Source organism: Heliangelus exortis, chromosome Z (assembly GCF_036169615.1).
Source record: "Heliangelus exortis chromosome Z, bHelExo1.hap1, whole genome shotgun sequence".
Lineage (NCBI taxonomy): Eukaryota > Metazoa > Chordata > Aves > Apodiformes > Trochilidae > Heliangelus > Heliangelus exortis.
The window spans coordinates 852591-875828 of NC_092454.1; the positions used below are offsets into that span (position 1 = coordinate 852591).

General features: G+C 47.4%; 1 protein-coding gene across 5 annotated transcripts in view; it reads left to right on the forward strand.

Annotated features, from left to right (window-relative positions):
- Positions 1–23238, forward strand: part of LOC139790434 (transcription factor 4-like) — a 221522-nt gene that overhangs the window by 146078 nt on the left and 52206 nt on the right. The gene's annotated exons all lie outside the window — the stretch shown is intronic.

Sequence of the window (23238 nt, forward strand, 5' to 3'; positions counted from 1 at the left end):
AATCGGGCAAGGGTGGGAGGGGAAGGGGGGGGTGCAGGTCCCCTCTGCCTGCTTCCAACTTTCTCTGCCTTCCATCTGATCCCGGGCAGGGCGGCCGAAAGGAGACCGGGAGAGTTTTATCCCGGCTTAAGAGGAGGAGGAGGAGGAGGAGGGGATGGAGCAAAGCTCCGCGGGGCTGTGGAGGCATCTGTGCCATCCCCCGGCCTCTGCTCCGAACCTCTCGGCGGCAGAGAGAGCCGCTCTGCCCCCGAACATCTGTTTGGATAACTGAGATTTTTTATTTTTTTTTTTAATTTTTTTTTTTCCTCCTAAATATGCTTGGGGAGCAAGGGAAGGGGGGGGGCTTTCTCTTTTGTTTTGAATATTTTGCAAATAACCTTCTCGCGGGATGCTTGGGTTGCTTAGAAGGGAATTTGCAGAAGGAAAAAAGAAAAGAGTTGGGATGGAAAATTACGCAAAAAAAAAGAAAAAGAAATTAGTAAATTTCCTGCAAAGCTTTTTTTTTTTTTTTCTTTTAAATTTTTTTTCTTTTTCTTTTTTTTTTAAATTAATTCTTCCTATCCCAGAGCTGTTCCAAACCACACCTAAAACCTACCTTGACATTCCCATGGATGGCAGGGCCGGCCAGCCAGCCCCAGCAGCTTTAAAAAAAAAAAAAAAAGTTCTAAACGCTGCTATTCATCCTCAGTAAGTAATAAAATCCTGGCGACAGGCGCCTGTAAACAGGAAGCAGCGATGCACGGCGCTGGCTCGGTGGCAGGGCCCCGGCAAACAATTTTCACCACTTAGAGCAACTTCATTTTTCTTAATTTTTTTTTGGGGGGGGGGGTTGGGGAGGGTTAAGGAGCAGCGGGGCAGCGAGGTGGAGGTGGCAGCGAGCTCCGGGGGGTTTCCTTTGGGTTCAGGTGGGGTGGGTTTTTTAACACCCCCCCTCTTCCCCTCCCGACCCCTCTGGTTTTATTTGTGTCTGTGTTTATTTGGGTTGGATTTCTTTCGCCTGAAGTCAGGAAGCAGAGGGAGCAAAGCGCCCGGTGTCCCCCGGGCTGGGAGCCCTCAGCCCATCGCCTGGTGCCAGCTGCCTGTCGTCGCGACAGAAAACTGCAGAACGGGACATCACAGAGCTCCCAGACCCTTTGCCCCTCTGCTTTATATTTTATTTTATTTTATTTTTGCGGGGGGTTGTTAGGTTGCTTTCGTTTCGGGTTGTTTTTTTTGTTTTTTTTTTGCATAAAGGTGGGATTTGGGAAACCCAGGACGGCTCCGGCGTGGGGAGACGCTTCCTAGGCACGGATGGAAAAGGTGGTTGGGAAAAGCCAGCCTGGCCTCGGCTCTTCCCCAGCACAAAGAGCCGGGGCAGGGGCCCCGCGACACCGCGGGCACGGTGGCACTGCCACCCCGCACCCTGCCCCGCAGCTGGCAGGGCAGGAGCGGGGCTGGTGCCGTGGCCGGGGAGGGGGTGGGTGTCCCCGAGGGTCCCCGCAGCACTTGTCAGAGGGTCGGGGTGTTCTCTGGAGCCGGCATTGTTCGGGGCCGCATTGTGCAGCGCTTGGTGCGGTGCCAGCGGGTGCGGGATGCCAGGCGGGAGCGGGGCCGCAGCTCCCTCCGCACCGGGCTCTGAGGCCTTCAGCCGGGGCTGGGAGCTCAGCTCCCACCGCTCTGCAGGAAAGAGACTTCCCAATTCCTCCTTTCTGGCCTCCTTCCCCTTTTTAGTTGTTCCTTTCCCTTTTTTTTTTTTTTTTTTTTCCTTCCCCTCCTTTCCCGTTTTATTCCTTTCCCTTTGTTTTTCTCCTTTACCCTTTTTTCCTTCTCCTTTCCCTTTTTTCTCTTGGCTGTTTGTTTTGTTTTGTTTGTTCTTTCCTTTTTATTTGTTCTTTTTTTCTTGTTCCTTTCCCTTATTTCGTTCCTTTCCTTTTTCTTTTGTTCCATTCTTTTTTCTTCCCTTTCTCCTTTCCCCTTTTTTATTCCTTTCCTTTTTCCTTTCCCTTTTTTCTCTTTTTTTTGTTCCTTTCCTTTTCTTGTCTCTTTCCTTTTCTTGTCTCTTTCCTTTTCTTGTCTCTTTCCTTTTCTTGTCTCTTTCCTTTTCTTGTCTCTTTCCTTTTCTTGTCTCTTTCCTTTTCTTGTCTCTTTCCTTTTCTTGTCTCTTTCCTTTTCTTGTCTCTTTCCTCTTTCCTTTTTTTGTTCCTTTCCTTTTTTGGTTCCTTTCCTTTTTTTTGTTCCTTTCCGTTTTCATTCCTCTTCCTTTTTTCTTTTTCAATTTTTTTTCTCTTTCCTTTTTTCTTGTCCTTTCCCTTTTTTTCTTTCCCTTTTTTTCTTTCCCTTTTTTTCTTTCCCTTTTTTCTTTCCCTTTTTTCTTTCCCTTTTTTCTTTCCCTTTTTTCTTTCCCTTTTTTCTTTCCCTTTTTTCTTTCCCTTTTTTCTTTCCCTTTTTTCTTTCCCTTTTTTTCTTCCCTTTTTTTCCGTTTCCCTTTTTTTCCATTTCCCTCTTTTTCCGTTTCCCTGTCCCTTTTTTCCCCTGTCCCTTTTTTCCCCTGTCCCTTTTTTCCCCTGTCCCTTTTTTCCCCTGTCCCTTTTTTCCCCTGTCCCTTTTTTTTTTTCCTGTCCCTTTTTTTTTTCCTGTCCCTTTTTTTTTTTCCTCTCCCTTTTTTTTTTCCTGTCCCTTTTTTTTCCCCTTCCCCTTTTTTTTTCCTTCCCCTTTTTTTTCCCCTTCCCCTTTTTTTTCCTTCCCCTTTTTTTTCCTTCCCCTTTTTTTTCCTTCCCCTTTTTTTTCCTGTCCCTTTTTTTTTCCCTTTCCCTTTTTTTCCCTTTCCCTTTTTTTTTCCCCTTCCCTTTTTTTTTTCCCCTTCCCTTTTTTTCCCCTTCCCCTTTTTTTTTCCCCTTCCCCTTTTTTTTCCCCTTCCCCTTTTTTTTTCCCCTTCCCCTTTTTTTTCCCTTTCCCTTTTTTTTTCCCTTTCCCTTTTTTTTCCCTTTCCCTTTTTTTTTCCCAGCGACAAGTCAATTACTTGTTTAAATTCAGTTTGAACTCTCTGAACTGCAGGCAGGCAGCGGAAGCAGGTCTTCCCTGGGAATAAACAAAAGAAAGAAGGAAAAAAAAAAGAAAAAATAGCAAGCAAAATCATTCCAAAGCCCTCTCAATCCAAGTTGCTGTGGGAAGACGAGCGCCGTTGGCTACAGGAGCCACAAAAAACTGCTGGGAAAAAAAAAAATTAAACTGTCATAAAGGCTGTACTGCACATTTTCTGCAACTTGCCTTTTTTTTTTCCCTGTGGCTGGCAGGGTGTTTGAGGAGAGGAGTCTCTGGGAGGTTTGAGTCTCTGGGAGAGCACTCTGTGCCTTGAGCTGTTTCCTGAGGTTCATCGGGAAGGAATCTTTCCCTTCCCATCCCTTTGCGACAGGATATTTGGCTTAAAAAACCTGAAAACAATAGCAGGGGCCACCAAATAATCAAGTGGGAAGATAATATGACATCGGGGGGGGGGGGGGGGGGGGAGAGAAACCTGGAGCTCTTGACTCCCTTTTTCCCCCCCCAAATATATTATAAAAAAAGGCATTTTAGCGGCGAGTTGGAAGTGAGCACTATTAGCTGTGATTAACTAGATGAACACTTTGATTACGTAGGAAGCAAGGAAACCAGACGAGCCATTTTTGTCCCCTAAGCCTTGCTGCCTGTTACCCGAGCTGTTTTGGGGGATATTTTAGGAGGTGACACATTGCATTACCTGCCAGGGGACGGACGGACGGACAGACGGCCGCGGGAGCTAAATCCCAGTTTGCAGAATCGCCTCGTCCCCGGCCCCTCTGGCCCAGGTTGGAGGAAAAAAGGGTTGTTTGGCCACAGACAAGGTGTCCCCATGCGTGGGGCTCTGAAGGAGGAATGATTGCCCGGGGAAAGGACAACCAAAAGTGGCCAAATTTCCTTGAAATGGTGTCTCAAGCTCCCGGCATCCGCTCCCGCCGTGCGCATGTGTTAAATCATATAGGGAAACCTGTAATTATTGTAATTGCTCTTTTTTGCTTTATCCTAACGAGCTTCAGCCCAGCTCCCGAACTAAGTTGGCTTTGAAAAATAGTTATTTGTCAAGTCATCAAATCACCAAAAAAAAAAAAAAGTTTAAAAAAAAAAAAAAAAAGTGAACGCTGATGAGTTTTTCCTGTTTACATTCCGTCTGCTGTTCTTATTAGAGAGCTTTTCAAGCCCATAAAGTTCCTCGAGGAGGATGAATGCTCCCTGGTATCATTCCTGCTGATGGGTTAGGCCAAGGAGTGCCATAATTCCAGGGACCAGGCTTAAAAATGACAAGTGCAGAGTTGTGAATGGCACGGGGGGGGCTGCTGGAGCACCAGGAGGAGAGCTCGGAAGGGGACGGAGGGGCTCGTGTCCGGGCATCCTTTTTTTTTTTGGCTTTTTTTTGGAGTTCAGCATGAGGTTTAGGGTTGGGCTTTGTTTCCAGCACTGCCTGGGTTTGAATACTGGGAGTCCTGATGCCCAGGTCGTAAAAAAAAAAATAAAATTATTAGCAAAAGTTGCAAAAGGCTTGAAACTCCCCAAGTGTAGGGATCGATTTTGTTGGAGAGTAGCATTAAATTTACTACTCCTTCTGGAATGGCATCCACCTAGGAGTAGCTCAGGCTGCCTGATTTGAAATCCATGTGTGTAGATCCATGCTTAGGTAAAAGTGCTGAGTCCTTTGTCAGCAAAATTCCAAATATTTTCAAGACTGCCCCAATATTTGTGGGCTTTAGGGGGAGGGCTGTGTGTTTCTATCCTGGATTCATATCATCTTGTAGGCTCCCTGCTGAGAACAACCACACAACAGTTTGTAAATGGTAGCAATCTACATAAAACAATAAATATAGGGTTTTATATAAATATATATCCATATAAACACAGACAGACGCTTTGACACCATCACTGGGTTTGGGTTTGATGCTCTTGAGGAAAAGAAATGGAAGAAATTTCCTCTCTGTCTGTGTAGCTCTGGTTTTAAGGGTGAGGATAACTCAGTAATTAAAATTTACACCTGGTAGCTCTGATTGCTTTCTGTGGTGGAAATAGAAGAGGCCTCGTTTGCAGAGCTGGATTTTGCTGAAATATTTTAGGAATTATTAAGGCTCTGGATTCATGCAGGATGTTACCAGCATATGCTGATCAGAAGTGAACTTCACCTCTGCATCTGTGCCAGCCTGGGAATTATTACAGGGGGGGGATTTTTTTGGTTTGGTTTTTTTTTAATATTTTTTTTTTGGGGGGGGGTTGTTTTGGCTTGGTTTTTTTTCCTCAAAAAGAAACGATAAATAGAATTTTATTTTATTTGGTTCTAGGTTGCTGGTAGGGCAAATGATGCTCGGGTGTTGACATCTCAGTGTATGTTCTGAGCTGCTTTTTTGTGGGCAGGGCTGGGGGGGTTAACAAAAGATCTGATGCCTGGTGCAGTCTTTAAATACCTTTCCAATTGATCTACAGGAAATTGTGCAGAAGAATTGTTTGTTTCCTGTTTCAGTATCAATCTGGTTTGCATTAGCCTTGCTTTACTGTAAAATTGCCGTGGCACTTTGGAGACGTGGGATGTGGTTCTTTCTCACAGGGCATTTATTTAAAAAAAATTAATATTGTAACCTGTGTTGGCCATTTTCTTTTGGATTTTGTGACGCTCTGGGAGCGGTGGAAATTTTTACTTTTTTAATTATTTTTTTTTTTTAATTATTTTTTTAAGTTTTGCAGCCTGATGGGGAGAGGAGTGTGGTGCAGTGCTGCAGCCTGGGGGAAGGCAACTGCTATGGGCATCAGGCACCTGTCCTTTTTTTTTTTTTTTTTCCTCATCTCTTTTATTATTAAAAAAAAAATAAAGTTTTTTGCAAAGGTGATCTGGGGGACAACTTTCAGGGGGCATTTTGCAGTGCTGAGGCTCTCAGCCTTCCTCCTCAGATACTGCCAGGGCATCTTTAAACTATTCCTGGATATTTTAATTTTTTTTTTTTTCAAACAGAATATAAGAAAATCCTCCTTCTCAAATTCCAGTGCCACATAAGCACGTTTTAGCCAGCAGTTGGTAACAAAACTCAACCTGCACTTGTGAAAATAATGGGATGCTGCATTTAAGTAACCTGGGTGAGGGTGCACCCGGTGTTTTCATCTCCAAAATGTTTGTATTTTTTTATTGTCTGGGTCTTCAAAAGCTCTCACGGCCAGCAGGGATCATGACATCAGCAAGGAGCTCTCTGCCCTGCTCCTTATTACCCTGGAGAAGTTCTCAGGCTCATTAAAAAGTTCCTGTAGGTCTCTGGGGCTTTGGTGGGGGGGACGCCCTGGCCCAGCAGGTAGCTCCAAATATTTGGTGTCGAGCTTTGTTGTGGCACAGCAAGAGAAACTCACCCCAAAAATCCCAAAGAAGAGATTCCATTTGGGGGGAAATGGTTCTCCCCCCAGATTCAGGGCAGGTCTCGATTTTCTCAAATTTATCTGTCTTAATTTTTAAGTTTTTTGGGGGTGGGTTTTTTTAGGGGGGGGAGTGTTTGGGTTTTTGTTTGCTTGGTTTTCCTTGCTGTTGGGTTTTTGGTTGGCTGTTTTTCCCAAGCAAGCATCATTTCACCCTTACCTCCTCTAAATGCCAAGGACTTCAGAAGTTGGGAGTTTAAGGAGGAGCAGAAGGAAACAACAAGGGTTGGACTTGATGATCTCTGAGGTCCCTTCCAACCCAGCTAATGCTATGATTCTATGATTCTAGGAAACCTCTGGTACTGAGGGATTTGTCCTTTTGTGCTGGGGGATTCTCTGGTTTCCTAGGGCTGAGCTTCAGCTCTGGATGCTCTCAGCTCTTCCCCAAGCTGGGGGAATCACAGCACCAATCTTTTTCCCTCTGCATTTCAAACTTTCCTGCTCACAAATGCTGCTACACTCAGCCATTGGCTCTCTGCAATTGTGGGATTTTTGGCCCCCCGTAAGGACCTTTGTTTTGCCTGTAATGATACTTAAAAAAAAACCAACCAACCAGAAAAACCAAAGCAATAAGAAAAAACAAAAAACAAACCCCCCCCCCCAAAAAAAAAAAAAAAAAAAAATCAAACCCTCCCTAAAGTTGGAGCAGGAGGAAATTTCATGCACCTGCAGAGCTTTATTAGGTGTCTGCACAGGAGTGAAAACTCACGGGCACAAGATCAAATTGTTCTTTAAACCCTTTTGGTAATGAAAAGCAGGTCGGGAGGCTGGAAGGAGGAAACCAGCTGGGTGCTGGGAGGTTCCAGGGTGCCCAACCTCAGCATCCCTTGGCTCCCCGGGGCTGGAGCGACGCGGGGCCGCTCGCTGGAGGGGAAGTTTTTTCTGCAGCTGCTGCCATGGAGGGTGAGGGACGAGTGACAAGGGGCTGGGGACAATCCCAGCTAACATTTGACTTGGCTTTTTCACCTCCCCAGCCCGCGGGGTGAGGAGCTGGGAGCAGGGGTGGGTGCTCTCCCTGACAAAAGGGGTGGCAGCGGCACAAGGCGGGCTGGGCTGCTTTAAAAATAGCTGCTTGGTGGCAGAGTGGCCTTTAAAATTGCAGTAAAAAGAGTTTATCCAGCAGCTGGGGTATCAGTTTTCTTATATTCTGGTAGTAGCCCTAAACGTTGGGTTTCTTGTCTTATTTTTTTGCCCCTGAAATCCATTCTAGCAGCAGTCGTAGCTCCTGGAAAACAGCACCCAAATAACTCACCCCTCAAGGACAACTTCTTGTGAAAGGTCTCATGTAGCACAGCTAGCTGCCCCTTTTTTATCCTTTTTTTTTTTTTTTTTTTAAAGAAAAAAAAAGAATAATGCTGAATTCCTCAATGGCTTTCTAATGACTAAACCAAACCAAATTGCTGTAACATGCATATTTAAACCCATTCAGTTAAGTACTGACGTGATTAAAATAATCAAATGTATTACTTAAAAAATTAAGCAGGGTAAGTTCTGCACCCCATTATTTTATTGACTTTTAAATCGAAATTGCAGGAATGTTTACATTCCTAATGGTGTTAGGAAGCTAAGCTGACAAATCAGAGGGAAAAAAGTTGATTCCCCAGCATATTATTATCCCTGCACCTGCCCTTCCAGTCGGGTTTGCTGCAGGGCACAGGGGCTGCTTCCCCACTGCCTTTGGGAGGGCTGGAAGGGACCAGCAGTGGGTTTAAAAAAGAGGCTTTGCTGGTTTGTTCTGGTTTGGGTTTTTTTGCAGTGGCTCCTTCGTGCAAAAGGGAGAGGAAGAGAAACGGTAGCAGAAAAAAAAAAAAACCCATGCAAATGGAGGGGAGAGGTGGTACTCTGGGATCCCTGCTGCAGGAGGTCTCTGCAAGGAAATATCAAAGGTGTGCAGGGGGTGAGATGAGTGGCTGTGGTACAGGAAAGTCACAGGTTCTGAAGGGTTCTTTTTCCCTTCACAGAAATATTAATTGAGGGCAGAATCCCAGGTTCTGAAGGGTTCTTTTTCCCTTCAGAGAAATATTAATTGAGGGCAGAATCCCAGCAAGGTGAGGCTGGAAGTGGTCTCGATCCCACTGTCCCCAGGGGATGCTGGGCTGGCAGCCCAGGAGCACCCACGGAACCTTCCCACCTCCCAGGACTGCTGTGGTTTTTCCTCTTCCTTTCTGTGTTTTAGCTAAATATTTGTTCTTGCACTTGCTGCTTCTCCCCACCTTTAATTCGAGCGTTGGGAAAGGGGAATAAAGAAAAATTCCAGTTCAGCTGCTCACAAACGTGGCTTGTGAGCGTGTAAAATGGGAAGAACTGGAGAGCTGAGCAAGAAATGATTAAGCTATCAATGTCTTCTAAGTGGTGGTTGTTTGAGGTGCTGAGACAATTCCAGATTTGGAGTTACAGCAGATTTGAATCCGTCTGCTTTCCCAACACCTGATCCGGGCTGCGTCTCTCTCCCTTCCCCCTGCAGCTTCACAGCTTGCAGAAATACAACCCCAAATCTTGCCAGGGCTTTTGGATTGGAGAGTTTTCAGAGTTAACACTATTTCCAGAATGCAAAAAAAAAAAAAAAAAACCCAAAAAAAAAAACCCCACACTCCTCAGCTGTGGCAGAGGGGAGGTAGGGAGGGATGGAAGCAGAAACCCGAATGGATTTCTTGCCTTGGGAGGTAAATCCACAGCATGGTTCAGCCCTTCCCGAGGTGTCCCTGTGCTCCCGGTGCTTCCCGATGGGAAGTTGGGCTGGCAAAGGGAGGGAGAGGTCGGGATCAGCCATCTTCCCTGCCATTCCCTCCCTGCCTGGGCTTTAGGAACCGGGAGAGCTGCGGGAATCGGAGGGACGGGAGCTGCCGGGAGCTGCGGCTGCTTCTCCCCCGAACACCTGGGAAGGAGCTGGGAAGGGCAGGGAAAGGGGGCTGATCCCAGGGATTTGGGAATGCAAGGCAGGAAGGCTCCAGGGCAACTTGAGCTGAAGAACCCAACCCGACTTTTTCTTTTCCCACCCTTTGAGACTTGGGACTTGTCACTAAAAGGCATCTTCTGGACAAAACAGTGGCTGTTTTTCTCAGGAAAACAACAACAAATGTTGTTTTTTCGGGTGGGTTTTTTGGGTGTGTTTTTTCTTTGACTTCCTAAATCAGGATTTTCCAAAGTGCTCCCTGTTGCAGAAGTTGAGCACATGTTGTTTTCAGCGACTCATTAGAATACAATGCCTTTGTGCTAATCTGCTGCAGGCAGAGCTGGACTGAGGGGGACTGGTCCCAGTTCAGGTCCTGGTGCCAGAGAGCCACCAGCACTGCCAGGAGAGATTTTTTTAATTATTTTTTTAAATTCCTCCCCCCTTTTTTTCCCTTTTCATTTTTTCTTTTTCTTTCTCCTTTTTTTTTTTTTTTTTTTCATTATCTTAATTTTTTTTTTCCCCTTTCTTTTTTCCTCCCCACTCCCCCTTTCTCACACCAGTGCCACATGATTTCTGAGCAGAAGGTGGCCACTCCTGAGCATCTCTGTGACCGTGGAGCATCCCTACTCAGTGAGGTCTAGGGAACCATAATTTAATAGTCTGCTTCAGCATCGAGAAGAAATAAATATTCCCCCCCCTATTCCCAGGGAGCATCATCTCCCCTGGTGAAAAAATCTGCAAGCTTGGTGCCAGCACACATCTGTCTCCTGGAGAAGGGTTGTTGCTTCTGCCAAAGCCAAGAGAGGGCACCTTGGAGGGGAAAATAAAATTACACATGTATAGACAGCTCTGTGCTGATCACTTCTGGCAGAAGCCTGGGTCTGATAATCCCCCTCGCTGCCTGAACCACACACCCAGATCTGTGGAAGCTGGAATATGGAATAAGTTCATCTTTCTGGTTGCCTGCAGAGATCTGCCACAGTTTTGAGGTTGCAGTTGTAGGTCTTCAAAAGATCTAGGCTGAGGTCTTTAATTTGGTGTGCCATTAACTCATAGGATGGTAATTTGCTTGCAGTGGTTTATTTATAGCCTTAGCAAATTTTTTCAGAGCAACTTTTACTGTGCTGAGGGGGGGGAGGAAAAAAAAAAAAAAAAAAAAAAAAAAAGAGGGGGAAAAAAGACCCAGTAAATAGAATCACGCCATGTTAAACAATCCTTCTTGTATCCTCGAGCTCTGAATTTGATCTCAGAGGAAATGACAGCATTTTTAGGGCTGTGGGACAGGCTCCTAAATCCAGGAGGGAACAGCCTGTGCCTGCCCCGGGTTCTGCATTGAGGGATGTGGCCCAAGTGAGCCCTGGGTCCAGCACTAGGACAGTCACAGCATTTATGTTTGGTTTTTTTTTTTTTGTTTAAAAGCAGATGACAAATGCTTTCAAAATATAATAGGAATAATAAATAGGAAAAATATTTTGGGGGAAATTTGAATGCAGCAAGAGTGGATGGATGGGCTGCTGCTGGCTGTCACCTGTGGTTCTGAGGCTCCTTTAATGGGTGTTTAAATCCTCTGTGTGTGGCTGTGGAGCTGCTCTGTTTGCACATCCTGAATTTCCAGTCAGACAGAGCAATTTTGTAAGGCTCTGGGTATTCCTGTGGAGTTGTCATTTGCAGAAAAAGGGATTTAAAAAAAAAAATAAATTATTGTTTTAACATGCTGTAAGTTGTAGAGTGAGTCCTAGTAAGCACGTCCACACGTGCAGTGACTTCACTGGAAATATTCATGTGCTGGAATCTGGGCATCATCAGCCTCCCAGCTGGAGGAGATTCCAGCCCTCTTCCTTGCAAAAAAAGAGACAGGAACTGTAAATCCAGACTTCACCTCTGTGCTTGCAGTCACCGGCACCCAGGTGGGAGCACTTTCAGGTGGGCAGTTTTGAGCATTTCTACCTTTAGTCCTTGCTTCAGAGGGTTTGGAAGGCTTCGTGATGGGGTTGCTTTTATGTTTTCTGAGAATTCAACCAGAGGGGTGGTCGGGTTCAGTTTTCAAAGCAGCTCTTCCAGTGGGACCCCTGCAGCAACTGCAGATCCGTGGGTAAGCAAAGCAGCTCGTGCCTCGGGGAAGCTTTGGAGATTTATTCCAGGTGCTGATGGCCCAGCAGAGATGTCCTTTGGTCTGGTGACACCCACGGTAGGGAGTAATTGGTTTTCTGAGTCGTAGCTCCTTTCCACGTGTGGGAGAGACAAACATTTTAGGGACGTTTTGCTGTGTCACTCCCAAACCTGGTTCCTGCCCGGCCGTGCTTGGAGCTACTGATGACTCCAGCTAACGAGGGCTTTATTAGACCAGGGATACCTTTGGCTTGGCTTGGGGCTCTCAACTACAAGCTCATCTTCCTCTGCTGCTGGCAGCCACGTAGTCAAAGGCCTCTTGTGGGGTTTTCTGGGGGGACAGGGATGGTTGCATCAAGGCGTTCCCGGGGCTGAGAGCTGCGGTTTGGACCTATCTCCCGTATCAGCTCCAGCGAGGGCAGGGGCTTTGCAGACACTTTTTTTCTTGGTGAGACTGGGCATCAGGAGATAACAGTGTCACAAACTGGCAGATGCTTTATCCTGGTATGCACAAACCATCTTTTTTTTTTTTTTTTTTTTTTTTTTTTTCCTCCCTTGGAATAATTAAGAGGCATTTGTGTTGTGTGCCGTCTTTCAGCTTGCACCACGTTTGGTTCCTGTTATGCAAATACCACTTTAAACTTAGAAATGCCAATTTGCATTAATATTTTGGTTTCGTGTAGCTCGCTATTGCGTTGCAAAAAAAAAAAAAACCAAAAAAAAACCCAAACCCCCCAAAAAAAAAAAAAAAACAAAAAAAACACAAGTGCATTTTAATGAGCGTTTGGCAGAATGTTAAAAAAAGATATGGTACTCATTAAATCCTATTCTGTGAAATGCAGGAGTCTGGTGCCAAAAATCATTAGGATAAAATATAATGCAAGTTAAGGCCACGAGTAGAGCCCTCATCAAAGAGTGCTGGGACACTGTGGAGCTGCAAAGCCACGGGGTTGTTGACTGCATCTTGCAAAGTTCTCTCCCTGCTTGCAGAAGGGGAATGTTGGGAACTTTTGGTGTTTCCCAGAACATCCTTGCCTGTCCCTCTGCCCTCTCTCAGCATCTCCATCCCCAACCTTCCCAGCTCCACGCCAGAGTCTGTTGGGCTCCTTCAATTTATCTGATCCTGCAGACTTTAAAATAAGACATAAACCCAATATTTCATTCCCTAGTTCATTGTGAGCCTCATTTTCCAGCTGACTTTTCACATGGAAGGGAGGACCACAGCATCCCAGTGGGTCAGCAGAGCTCCTCAGGAGGCTCTGGGCCACCTTTTGATGGAATTATCTGTAATTTTGCAAAATTAAATACATATATATGGATGTATTTTGCTGCCAGTGCAGCTCTCCCTCTCTCCAGTACAGCAGCTGAGAGCTCTTGGGGTTTTCTCCCCTCCCCTTGCTTATTCTTTGCTGTAGGATAATGCCTGGGAGACAAACTCCCCCAGCAGAACCAGGAATGTGAGCTGGGAAAGCTTGCCCTCCTCCACCACTTTTTTTTTTTTTTTTTTCCTAAATTCCCTCTTTAAAAAAAAAAATTGTAGGGGTATTAATATTGGAAATGCTTCCAAGGCTGGTAGTTGAGAAGCAGTTTTTCTGTAAGCTGGCTGAAGGAGGGCCAGGACAGGGCTAAATGAATTCTTTTCTTCATTACTCAGAAGTGATAGAGACTTTTCTTTGACTAATGTAGCTTAATTAGTGGTCAATTAAAACTGAACATTGTTGAATTGAAGTTCTTTGATCAAAATCCTTGGCATGGTCTCCTTTTCTTTAACTAGCCACCATCTTGAATTCATTTGGAATCAGTAGTGTAAACAAGTTTAAAACTGGTTCTTTTATAAGAAGTCAGCCGGCTTGTATGGCTGTGGTTTCTTTCTTTTCTTTTTTTCTTTTTTTTTTTTCCCCCTTTTCTTTCTTTTTTTTTTAACTTCTGGAGGCGGCGGCTCAAAGCGGCGCTAAATGAAAACACTGCTACACCCTGAAAAGTGCATTTTTCCCAAAAAAAAAAAAAAAGTCGCATTAATTAATCGGGATCCAGCGGCTCCTCCTCGTTCCGTTCCTCTCCACGAGCTGCGTTTTCTCTCTGGTGAATAATTTCTTTATTATCTGAAATATATCTTGTTTCATAATTGGGCAGCAGTTGTTCAGAGCGTGTCCGGGGACTCCGCAGTTGACAGGGAAGCGAAAACAAAACTGGCAGAGAGAGGAACGTGGTTGAAACCCCATCCAGGGCCTTAGGTTTAATTAGAGAAGTGCAGCTTGGAACTTCTGAGCAGCAAGAATGGGAGAAAAGGCTCGATGCAGCACTGGGACGTTTTGCCTCAGGGGTTATTTTAGGACTGGCACCTTTTCTGGGAAGCGACCCTGGCGATGCTCAGGGAAGGCAGGGAGCAGACAGTGGCCATAACGTGTCCCCTACAAATCTTTTGGGGTAAATTTGCATTGTTTGCCAAAGAGCTCGGTGGTTTCAGCAGGAAAAGATGAAAATGCTCAGTCACTGCTAAAAAAGCCAGCGTTGAACACCCAGAGAGCTGGAACAGGGCTGTCGGTGCTGACACTGAGTGGAGGGGATTTTCAAACAATATTGAGGTTTTGAGCATAAAAAGATAAAGTGGAAGTGACCTTAATAATCTAGATCAGCAGTGTTCTCAGTGTAGTACAGATGAAGCAGGCTCAGCTTTGCAAACTACGTGTATTTACCATTAGCTTTCCTTTAAATGCAGTTATTTCAGTATTCAGATTTTTACAATACTTTATTAATATTACTTAGATGCACTTTGAAAGAAAACTGTGGTTTTGTGTGGGGTATTTTGGTTGGTTTGGGTTTGGTTTGGTTTGGTTTTTTTCTGTTTTAAGTTTTCTGGTCACTGGGTAGGGTGTCCTATCCCTGTCCTTGCTGGGGGGGGACACACACAAGTGCTTCGTGTCCCCACAGTCAGGGTGATGGGGACAGCACAATGGGAGCATGTTTGGCAGTGAAACCCTACAAGTTTCACTCAGAAGGCTTCTAAATCACCAGCAGCAGAGCTTTAGAGCATTATTTTTTTTTCTTTCTTTCTTTTTTTATTTTTTTGCTGCTGCCTGGACTTGGGCAGAGCATAAATCCTTGTGCTTCCATCCCACCGGCCTCCGAGCATCCCCTTCCCCACCCTCCCTCCCAGCTTTGTGCACTCACCTCCTCTTTTTTCAGTCAAAATATTTTCTAACGTCAATCTCCCCCTGGAAATGGGAGTAAAGAAGTTCCAAGAAATGACTTGCATATTTCCAGCCCGTTTCTGCCTTCCTCTGGGCTTTAATTGTAGGAGGGACCGGGAGGAAATTGCTCGGCGGCGCTGACATGAAGAGACTTCTTTCTTTCTTTGAATGATGGCATCTTCAACTTTTAATCCCTTTCATCAGAAACTGGGTGAAAATCATAGTCCTAAACAATAATTAAAATAAAATTTCCATCTCTTGACAGAGAGAGAAATTGTTTATAGTAAATGTGCCTTTCAGCCTTCCCTCATGCCTTCTCCCAAAAGGGCTGATTAGGATGTAATAATTGGGGATGATAGCAGGAGGAAGACGACAATTCCATTTAATTAAAGATAATTTATTTTACTTTAACTTGGTGATGTCCCACATGAATAAGAGTAGATTTAGCAGATAGATTTATTAATGGGTACTGACATCTCTGCTGACAGAAAAAGCAAACATTTTCTTTCCTCATTGTTTTTATTGTGTCTCGGCACCTGAAGCCGCTGTCACCCCCTTCCCGGCGTTCTGCAGATTGGGATTCTTGAGCCAAGAGGAGGCTCAGGCAGTGGCTTTGGATCAGAACCAACCTCTTTCTAAAAGCCAAACCTGCTCCGGGCCCATCACTGAAGCCTTCCTTTCCACTTGAGATGGTTGAACATCCAGTACCCTGGAGTTCCCCAGTTCACGGAGGGGACTGGGCAGAATCCCAGTTTCCCCAGCACCCACCTCTTTGGACAGGGGACACAGATGTGGCACTCTGGGACATGGGTTAGTGGTGGCCTTGGCAGTGTTAGGTTGGACTCTGTGATCTTTGGTTGCCCAGGGAAGCTGTGCAACCATCCCTGGAGCTGTGATGCTCCATCCCTGGAAATGTTTGGGGACAGCTTGGATGGGGCTTGGAGCAACCTGGGGTGGGAGGTGTCCCTGCCCGTGGCAGGGGGTTTGGGACTTGGTGGACATTAAGGTCCCTCCCAACCCAAACCATTCGATGATCCCATGATCTTAAAGGTCTTTTCCAACCCTGGGTCTGTGCTTCTGCTCTGTGATTCTCTGCTGCCACCAGCCTGGGCTGGAGCTGGGCAGCAGGTTCCTGATGGTAAGAAGCAGTTTGTAGCCAATTTCCCCCATCAGCATTGGTCCTAACCAGGGATATTTCCATCCGTGGCACTCTCTGGTGAAGCACAGCTTCCTTTGGGGCATCCCAGCTCAGTTTGCACCCACTTTGGTCCCCTCTTTCCCAGCTGGTGGACATCGTGGCCCTGCAATCAGCTTTGGAGATGAATGTCCTCAGAGAAGGTGCAGTGCTCGTGCATCCCAGGAGCTGGTGTGGCAAACAGAGATGGTCTAATTAATGCTTGTATATGCTTTAAATTCTTTGATCCCACTGGGCTAGGTGGATAATGACCGGAAACACTGGAAGACTGCAAAATTAAGGCTCTTTTCTTGTGGAGAGATTTGAGAGGGAAATGTGGGCAGATGTCTGCTACATTCACTGTCTCTGCATCTATTTGTAAACAGAGCAGAGCCAATTAGAAAAAGAAAACAACCCCAACACAAAATGGTTCTCAGTAAATGCAGCAGAGAAAAGGAAGTAAGATCTGCAGATCCCCAAAAGAAGGAAAGTGCATGAAATAGTCCTGGTCCTTCTGGGAACTCCTGGACTGAAAAAAAATAAAGGCTTTATTTAGGTGGAACGGGAGTGAGAATTCACGTATGGAAACTGCCCCTGGAACTCGGCCACGTGGCACCTTTGTTCTTTTCATCAACAATTTTCTTTCTGTTTTCCCCACTCTTTTCCCTCTGCTCCCTCCTTGCTGCTTTTTTGGAGGGCTGGTTCTGCCTTGCTGAGCATCTGCAACTGTTGAAATCCTGGGGATGGCAGGAAGCTGGCTGAATTTTTTTCATTTTGTCCCATCTCTCCGGTCACACCCCTGCTTCTTTGTCCTTTCTTCTTCCCACTCCCTCTCAGTTTGCTCTCTGGCTTCTCTTGGAAGTGTCTCTCCTGCTCCTTCCTCTTGTCCTCTGCATCCTCAGGGTCCTTCCCTGAGTCCCACCATGCTGAGGTTGCTGTAGCCTTGAGGGTTGCACCTTGGTTTGCCCAAACTGGGTAAGTTTGTCAACTCTTCCTCTCCACTCTTGAGTCTCCTGCTCCTCATGGGTTTTCATGGAGTCAGTGTCTCCAATATTTGGGATTTCCTTGTTTCTTCTGTATCTTCTGTGCTGCTGTGTCTTTCTGGGCATTCTCCAAGCACCAGCAGGGCTGGGGACAACAGCCCCATGTCTTGGAGCATCACCCAAGCCCAGAGTGCTGTCAGGGCAGGTCTCTGGATCCCAAAGCCTCCCCTGCTCCTGTCCCTGGGATCTTCCCATGTTCACATCCCAACCTGCTGGCTTTAAAAAAAGAAAGGACAGAAGCCCCAGGTGACAAAGCCATGCCCAGCTGTGTGTCACCCAGATGTGCCAGAGGTTTGGTGGCTGACACTACTCTCTGATCCTACAGCTTCCACCCCTGGTGACCCCAATGATCCCGAGCATCCCCCTTTGCTTTGTCCCTTCCAGCAAATGCTCATAAAAAGCCTTTCTGCTGGGCCTGTCACTATGGCCCATTCCTATTAAAGTGCCCTCTCATTTCTTAGGTTCTTTCTGGGGCTTTCCCATGCAATATGTGACCAGCTCCCAATCCTTCCTTAGCCTCTCCTTGAGGTTCTCCTTTTCCTGCCTGTTGGAAACAGTGGTGCCTTGGCTGGACCATTTGGTGGCCATCAGCTGGGGGGGTTTGGCCACCACTTGGTGTTTGCTCTCCTTCTGCTTCAGGAAGGAGCTGGGACAATCTGCGTGAGACAGAGAAATGGCAGCAAGAAATCAAGAGCCTGAATAGAAAATCTCCGGGTCTATTTCTGTTGTTGTTGCTTTTGTAGCCTGTGTATCACTGCGTGGGGATGACATAATGTTGTAATTTTTTTTTTTATTTTTTTTTTTTTTATTTTTTTTTTTGTCTCTAATTTAGTTGACCGCTTTTTAACTTTGGGCGTTGACGAGATGCAGCATTCAGCAGTCCCATCTGGAAGACATTTGAAGGGAACAGGATCTGTGGACTTAGAGGATCGGATGGGGTGGGATGAGGGGAAAAAGAAGTCAGGCAGCAAATGTTTGGGGGATGCTGAGCTCTGGGTGGCTCTTGGTGGCAGAACCACCGGTGAGCGGCGGAGAGGTGGCTCGGTCCCAGCTGCAGGGTTTCACCTCCAAGTGAGCTGTGGTTTGGAAAGCTGGCACTTGGTGGCTTTGGAGTTGACAGCAGTCTTTGCAAGTTCCTACTTGATGGTTTGTGCCAGTGGGAGGAAACAGAGGGGCAGTGAGGTGCCTGGCTGGTGCTGGTGCTGCTGCAGGAGGGAACATTTGGGGACATTTTGCCCGTGCAGGAGACCCGAGGGCATCCGTGCCCCCACCCCCAGGTACCAAACCTCCAGGGAGAGGTGTGAGGCTGCAGGCAACGAGCCCGAGAAGGATTTTGCTGAGTGCCAGCAGCAGGAGAGGAGGTAACAGCGGGGCCAAACCTCCTGCTGAACCCCAGGGTTGGGATTTTCGGTGCGGGATGCGGAACCGGCGCCGGGGAAAGGCGGATGCCACGGAGGAGGGATGGGTGTCTGGGGACAGCTTCCCCCTGTCCCTTTCACCCACTCTGCTGGCCAAGCTTTGCTGCTAGCCCCGGGCAACCCCATCCGGGCTAGCAGGGCCGTGCAGGTGGTTGCCCCGGCCGCCTACACTTGTTTTTCACGGTGCTGCGTGCACTTAGCGGCTCAGCGGGACCTGCAACCCCATCCCTCTCCCGGGGCAGGACGGGGGGGGGGGGAGTTTCGGGGGGGTTTTCACATGTGCTCTGCTGGCTTGGGGCTCATCTGGTCTCAATTAGGATTTTGATGGCAACGCCAGGCCCCGGGCCCTTGGCGTGTTTGTCCTGGGAGAAAGATCTGGAAGAGCCGACATCTGGTTTGGATTGCTCCAATTGCAGGTTGAGAGAAGAAACGCGGGGTGAGGTGGGTGGGTTTTCCTTCCGGACCCTTCCAGCCCTGCCTGGGATGGGCTTTTCATCAGCCCCCGCTCCTCTTCCTCTCCCCCCCCCATTCCCTCCCCTCCTTTGCTCACCCCCTGCAACATGTGGCTGGAATTAGGGACCGGCGGCTTGAAAAGTGCCCTCCCTCCCTCCCTCCTTCTGCTGGAAACCTGGAACAGGTCAGCCCGTGGAAAGGGGGGGGTGCTGCTCCTCACACGTATTAAAGTATAGAAATTACAAGGGTTTTTTTTCACACAAAGCTGGGGAAAAGTTTCCCCAGCCTGGCAGAGCTGTCTCTGGTCTGGTGGCAGAGCTGGGAGCAGCTGAGTGTGTCCCTCCCGTGCTTGTAAAGGAAGGAATAATGGGGTTTTTTTTCTTTTCTTTTTTTTACTTAATTTTTTTTGTGTGTTTCTGGGAAGACTGCTTTGCTCTGCATGCTCTGGCTGGCGACCCTGCTGCTTCACCAGCTTGTCCCCTGCTCCAGCTCAGGGCAGTGCCATCCACCATCTGCCAGGCTCTCACCTAAAACATGGATAGAACTGTTCTGGTTTCAAAAAGCCATCAAGTCCAACCCTTAACCCAGCTCTGCCAAGGCCACCACTGCCCCATGGCCCTCAGCACCACATTTCCATGGATTTCAGACCCCTCCAGGGCCCTGCCAACCCTTTCCAGGGAGAAATTCTTCCCCAGCTCCAACCTAAACCTCCCCTAAAGGGTCAGTGTAGGGTCAGGAGATGCCACCTGTCCCCATGGGGGTCCTGAGCTTGCTGTGCCACCCTGAGCTCTGCAGCCTCTGCACTTGGGTCTGGAGTGGCTCTGAGCACAGTTACACTTGGAGGGATCTCATCAGGGGCTGCAGAGAGTCACACAATCCTTGGGCTTGGAAAAAAACCTTGGAGAGCATCAACTCCAACCCTTAACCCAGCCCTGCCAAGGCCACCCCTGCCCCATGGCCCTCAGCACCACATCTCCAGGGCTTGGAAATCCCTCCAGGAATGATGGGGACTCCAGCCCTGCCCTGGGCAGCCTGGGCCAGGCCCTGCCACCCCTTTCCAGGCAGAAATTCTTCCCAAGCTCCAACCTAAACCTCTCAATTCTTCTTCTCCCATCCCTTGTTCCTTGGGAGCAGAGCCTGCCCCATGGCCCTCAGCACCACATCTCCAGGGCTCTGAAACCCCTCCTCCAGGAATGATGGGGACTCCAGACCCTGCCAACCCTTTCTAGGGAGAAATTATTCCTAATATCCAAGCTAAACCTCCCCTGGCACAACTTGAGGATGTTCCTCTTGTCCCATCACTTTTTCCTTGGGAAAAAGCCATGCTCAGCCCTGGCTCCAAGGGGGGAGCAGAGAACCAGGAGGTCTCCCTTCCATGGGCACTTCCAGGGATTCTGAGGCACCAGGCAACCTTCCTGAGGAGCATCCCCATCCCAGTGCCAATGGGAACCAGGTTGTGCCCAAGCAAACTGTGACACCTGGCTGCACAAATGGGCTCACGGGTGGTCGGGCCAGTTAGCAAGAGGTACTGGGAGGACTGGGGGGGCTCCGAGGGGCTCCTGCAGCCAGCTCTGCCTGCTTGCTGGGTCAGCTGCTGCCTTCAAAGAGTGTTTCCTTCCCTCTCTGCAAAGCTGACATCTGCTAATGCAGAACAGCTTGTTCCAGCGAGCAGGTTTATTCCTCCTGACAGCTCTGATAGCCAGGACGTTTTGCCATTTGGTAATGCACTTATAATTTAATAAATGTCCTCTTTGAGATCTTCATTTTCAAGGAGTTTCGCCGTGGATTTTAAAGTCTCTGGACTGCTGATTGATGGGTTTATTCTCTTCACAAACGTTTCCTTAGAGCAGGTACCTACTCAAGTGGCTTGCTCAGTGCACAGAAGTAGGCTGCTCTCCATCACGGGTGTGTTTTCCAGCCTGGGCTTTACCTTTGTGCCAGGCTGAAGATTATTCCTCATTTTGCCTTGCATGGAAGGCCAGGATGGGGCTTCCCAAGCCCCATTGCACTGGTACAGTCACTAAACTGGAGGGATGTCCTCCCATCCATCCTGCCTTGTGCAGGAGCATCCCACGTTTTAATATGAGGGGAAACTTGGAATTTAGAGCTGGGGCCTGAAAAGGGAGGAGAGGTGGAGGAGCTTGAGGAGAGGAGCCAAGAGGGAAGGGAAAACCCAATCTCTCACATCCCCTTGCTCAGGATGTGTTCCCAAGCACCCGCAATGGGGAGGCTGTGGTGGGGCTGCAAGGGGTGGCCACGTCCCTGACCCCCAGAGCTGGGCTTTGTCCTTCCCAGTCCCTCCCAGCACACCTCCAGTTCACCCAGTAGCTGATGGAAGTAGCATTTTAAGGTTGTTTATGCTTTATTTGGTGGAGTCTGGGTCCCCAAGATCCCCAGGGGCAGCGAGCAAGAGGTTGGGCCATGAGTTCCCTGAGCATCCAGGGATGCTCATCCTGGCGTGGCTGGAGGTGTTGGGCAGCACAAAGCAAGTCTCTTAAATTCTGACAAAATGAAAGAGGCTGGAAAGGTGTTCCCAGGACAGCAAACTTTGGGGTGGATGTTGAAGAAGGCAAGGTGTTTGGAGCTTGCAGGCAGGCTCCCGAAAATGGCAACAATGTGAGAATTTTTTTCATGGTGTCATGTTACAGAATGGTGTGTTTTTCCCAGCTCATTATTCATCAGCTCTTCAAACCTCCCAGCATGAGTCAGAGTGATTTTCTAAATTCAGGCTCTTTTTTCAGAATATTAACATCTTTAAATCTAGAATATCTCTTCTGTCAAATCAGAAAGTCACTTGTACACATCTGTGGTTTACTCTCTTTTGCCTTTTTTGTAGACAGCATATTGCCTTTTTTTTTTTTTTTTTTTACTTTCACTATTCTGGATCAAGTTATTGGGTTGTTCTTTATCAACAAGGACAATAATTTATTTCTATTTTCTATTTATTCCTTTTTTTGTCAAATTGCCTGGCAAACATTTTTGGATTATTAATGGGATGAAATAAAACACTCCTTGCTTTTTGGGGGACATTGCTTTGGGGCAGAATGACAAAAAGGCAGAATATTGTTCATCCAGAGAATCATCTCCTACACTGTCTTTATTGCCTCTTGGAACTGCTGCAACCCCAGTGGTAGGGAGGAAAAAAAATCTGGAAACTTCTGCATGTTTTAACATGAGGGGAAGTTCCATGCGTGCTCTTAGCTCATGTCGTGATAACACGAGAATGTCACTGTGGTAAAAAACTGAAAATAATGAATATTTATGTTGAAAGAGTGACACTTGTTTAGGAAATACAAAGCTGGGGTGGTTTTTAAAGAAATAAGGTACCCTGTATCTCATAAAATTCTTCCTATGACTGCACCTGTCACAGCAAAAAGAGTTAATTTGCTTCAACCCAGTGGCTTTCACAGTGTGAAAATTCAGCTGCAAAGCCAACAGAAGGATAAATCAAGGATCTGTCTTTAGCAGGGAAGAATTCCACCCAGTTACATGACACTTCCTAAGCTGGCATTTATTTTGGCTGCTTTTTCCATCGTCTCATGACCGCCAGCCTCCCTCCGCCCTCCCCTGCTCCTCCTGGTGCTTTCCTTTCCTTTCCTTCCCTACTCACCCAGGAGAGCCCGGGATGGTCCCTGCTGAAGCTTCAGACAGCATTTTATACAACTGCTAAGGACAGGAAAAAAAAAAAAATCCCCAAAAGTGTCTGACCCCCTCACCCTGGTGCCTCCCCTCTTGCTGGCAGGGAGGATGCGGGCAGGTGGGACCCAGGGGTCTCACCTCTGCTTGGGCAACTCCATCTGGCTCCTTGGCTTCCACCAAGGGTGGAATTTGTTGGTTTGGGGTGAATTTGTTGCAGTCAGCTCTGGTTTGGGTTGTTCTAAGTGTTTTCTGACTGAGCTTCCTCAGGGTGTGCTGGGGGGCACTTCCTAAGCTGGCATTTATTTTGGCTTCTTTTTTCCATCGTCTCATGACCTCCAGCCTCCCTCCGCCCTCCCCTGCTCCTCCTGGTGCTTTCCTTTCCTTTCCTTTCCTTTCCTTCCCTACTCACCCAGGAGAGCCCGGGATGGTTCATGCTGAAGCTTCAGACAGCATTTTATACAACTGCTAAGGACAGGAAAAAAAAAAAATCCCCAAAAGTGTCTGACCCCCTCACCCTGGTGCCTCCCCTCTTGCTGGCAGGGAGGGTGCGGGCAGGTGGGACCCAGGGGTCTCACCTCTGCTTGGGCAACTCCATCTGGCTCCTTGGCTTCCACCAAGGGTGGAATTTGTTGGTTTGGGGTGAATTTGTTGCAGTCAGCTCTGGTTTGGGTTGTTCTAAGTGTTTTCTGACTGAGCTTTCTCAGGGTGAGCTGGGGGGCACTTCCTAAGCTGGCATTTATTTTGGCTTCTTTTTCCATCGTCTCATGACCTCCAGCCTCCCTCTGCCCTCCCCTGCTCCTCTGGTGCTTTCCTTTCCTTCCCTACTCACCCAGGAGAGCCCGGGATGGTTCATGTTGAAGCTTCAGACAGCATTTTATACAACTGC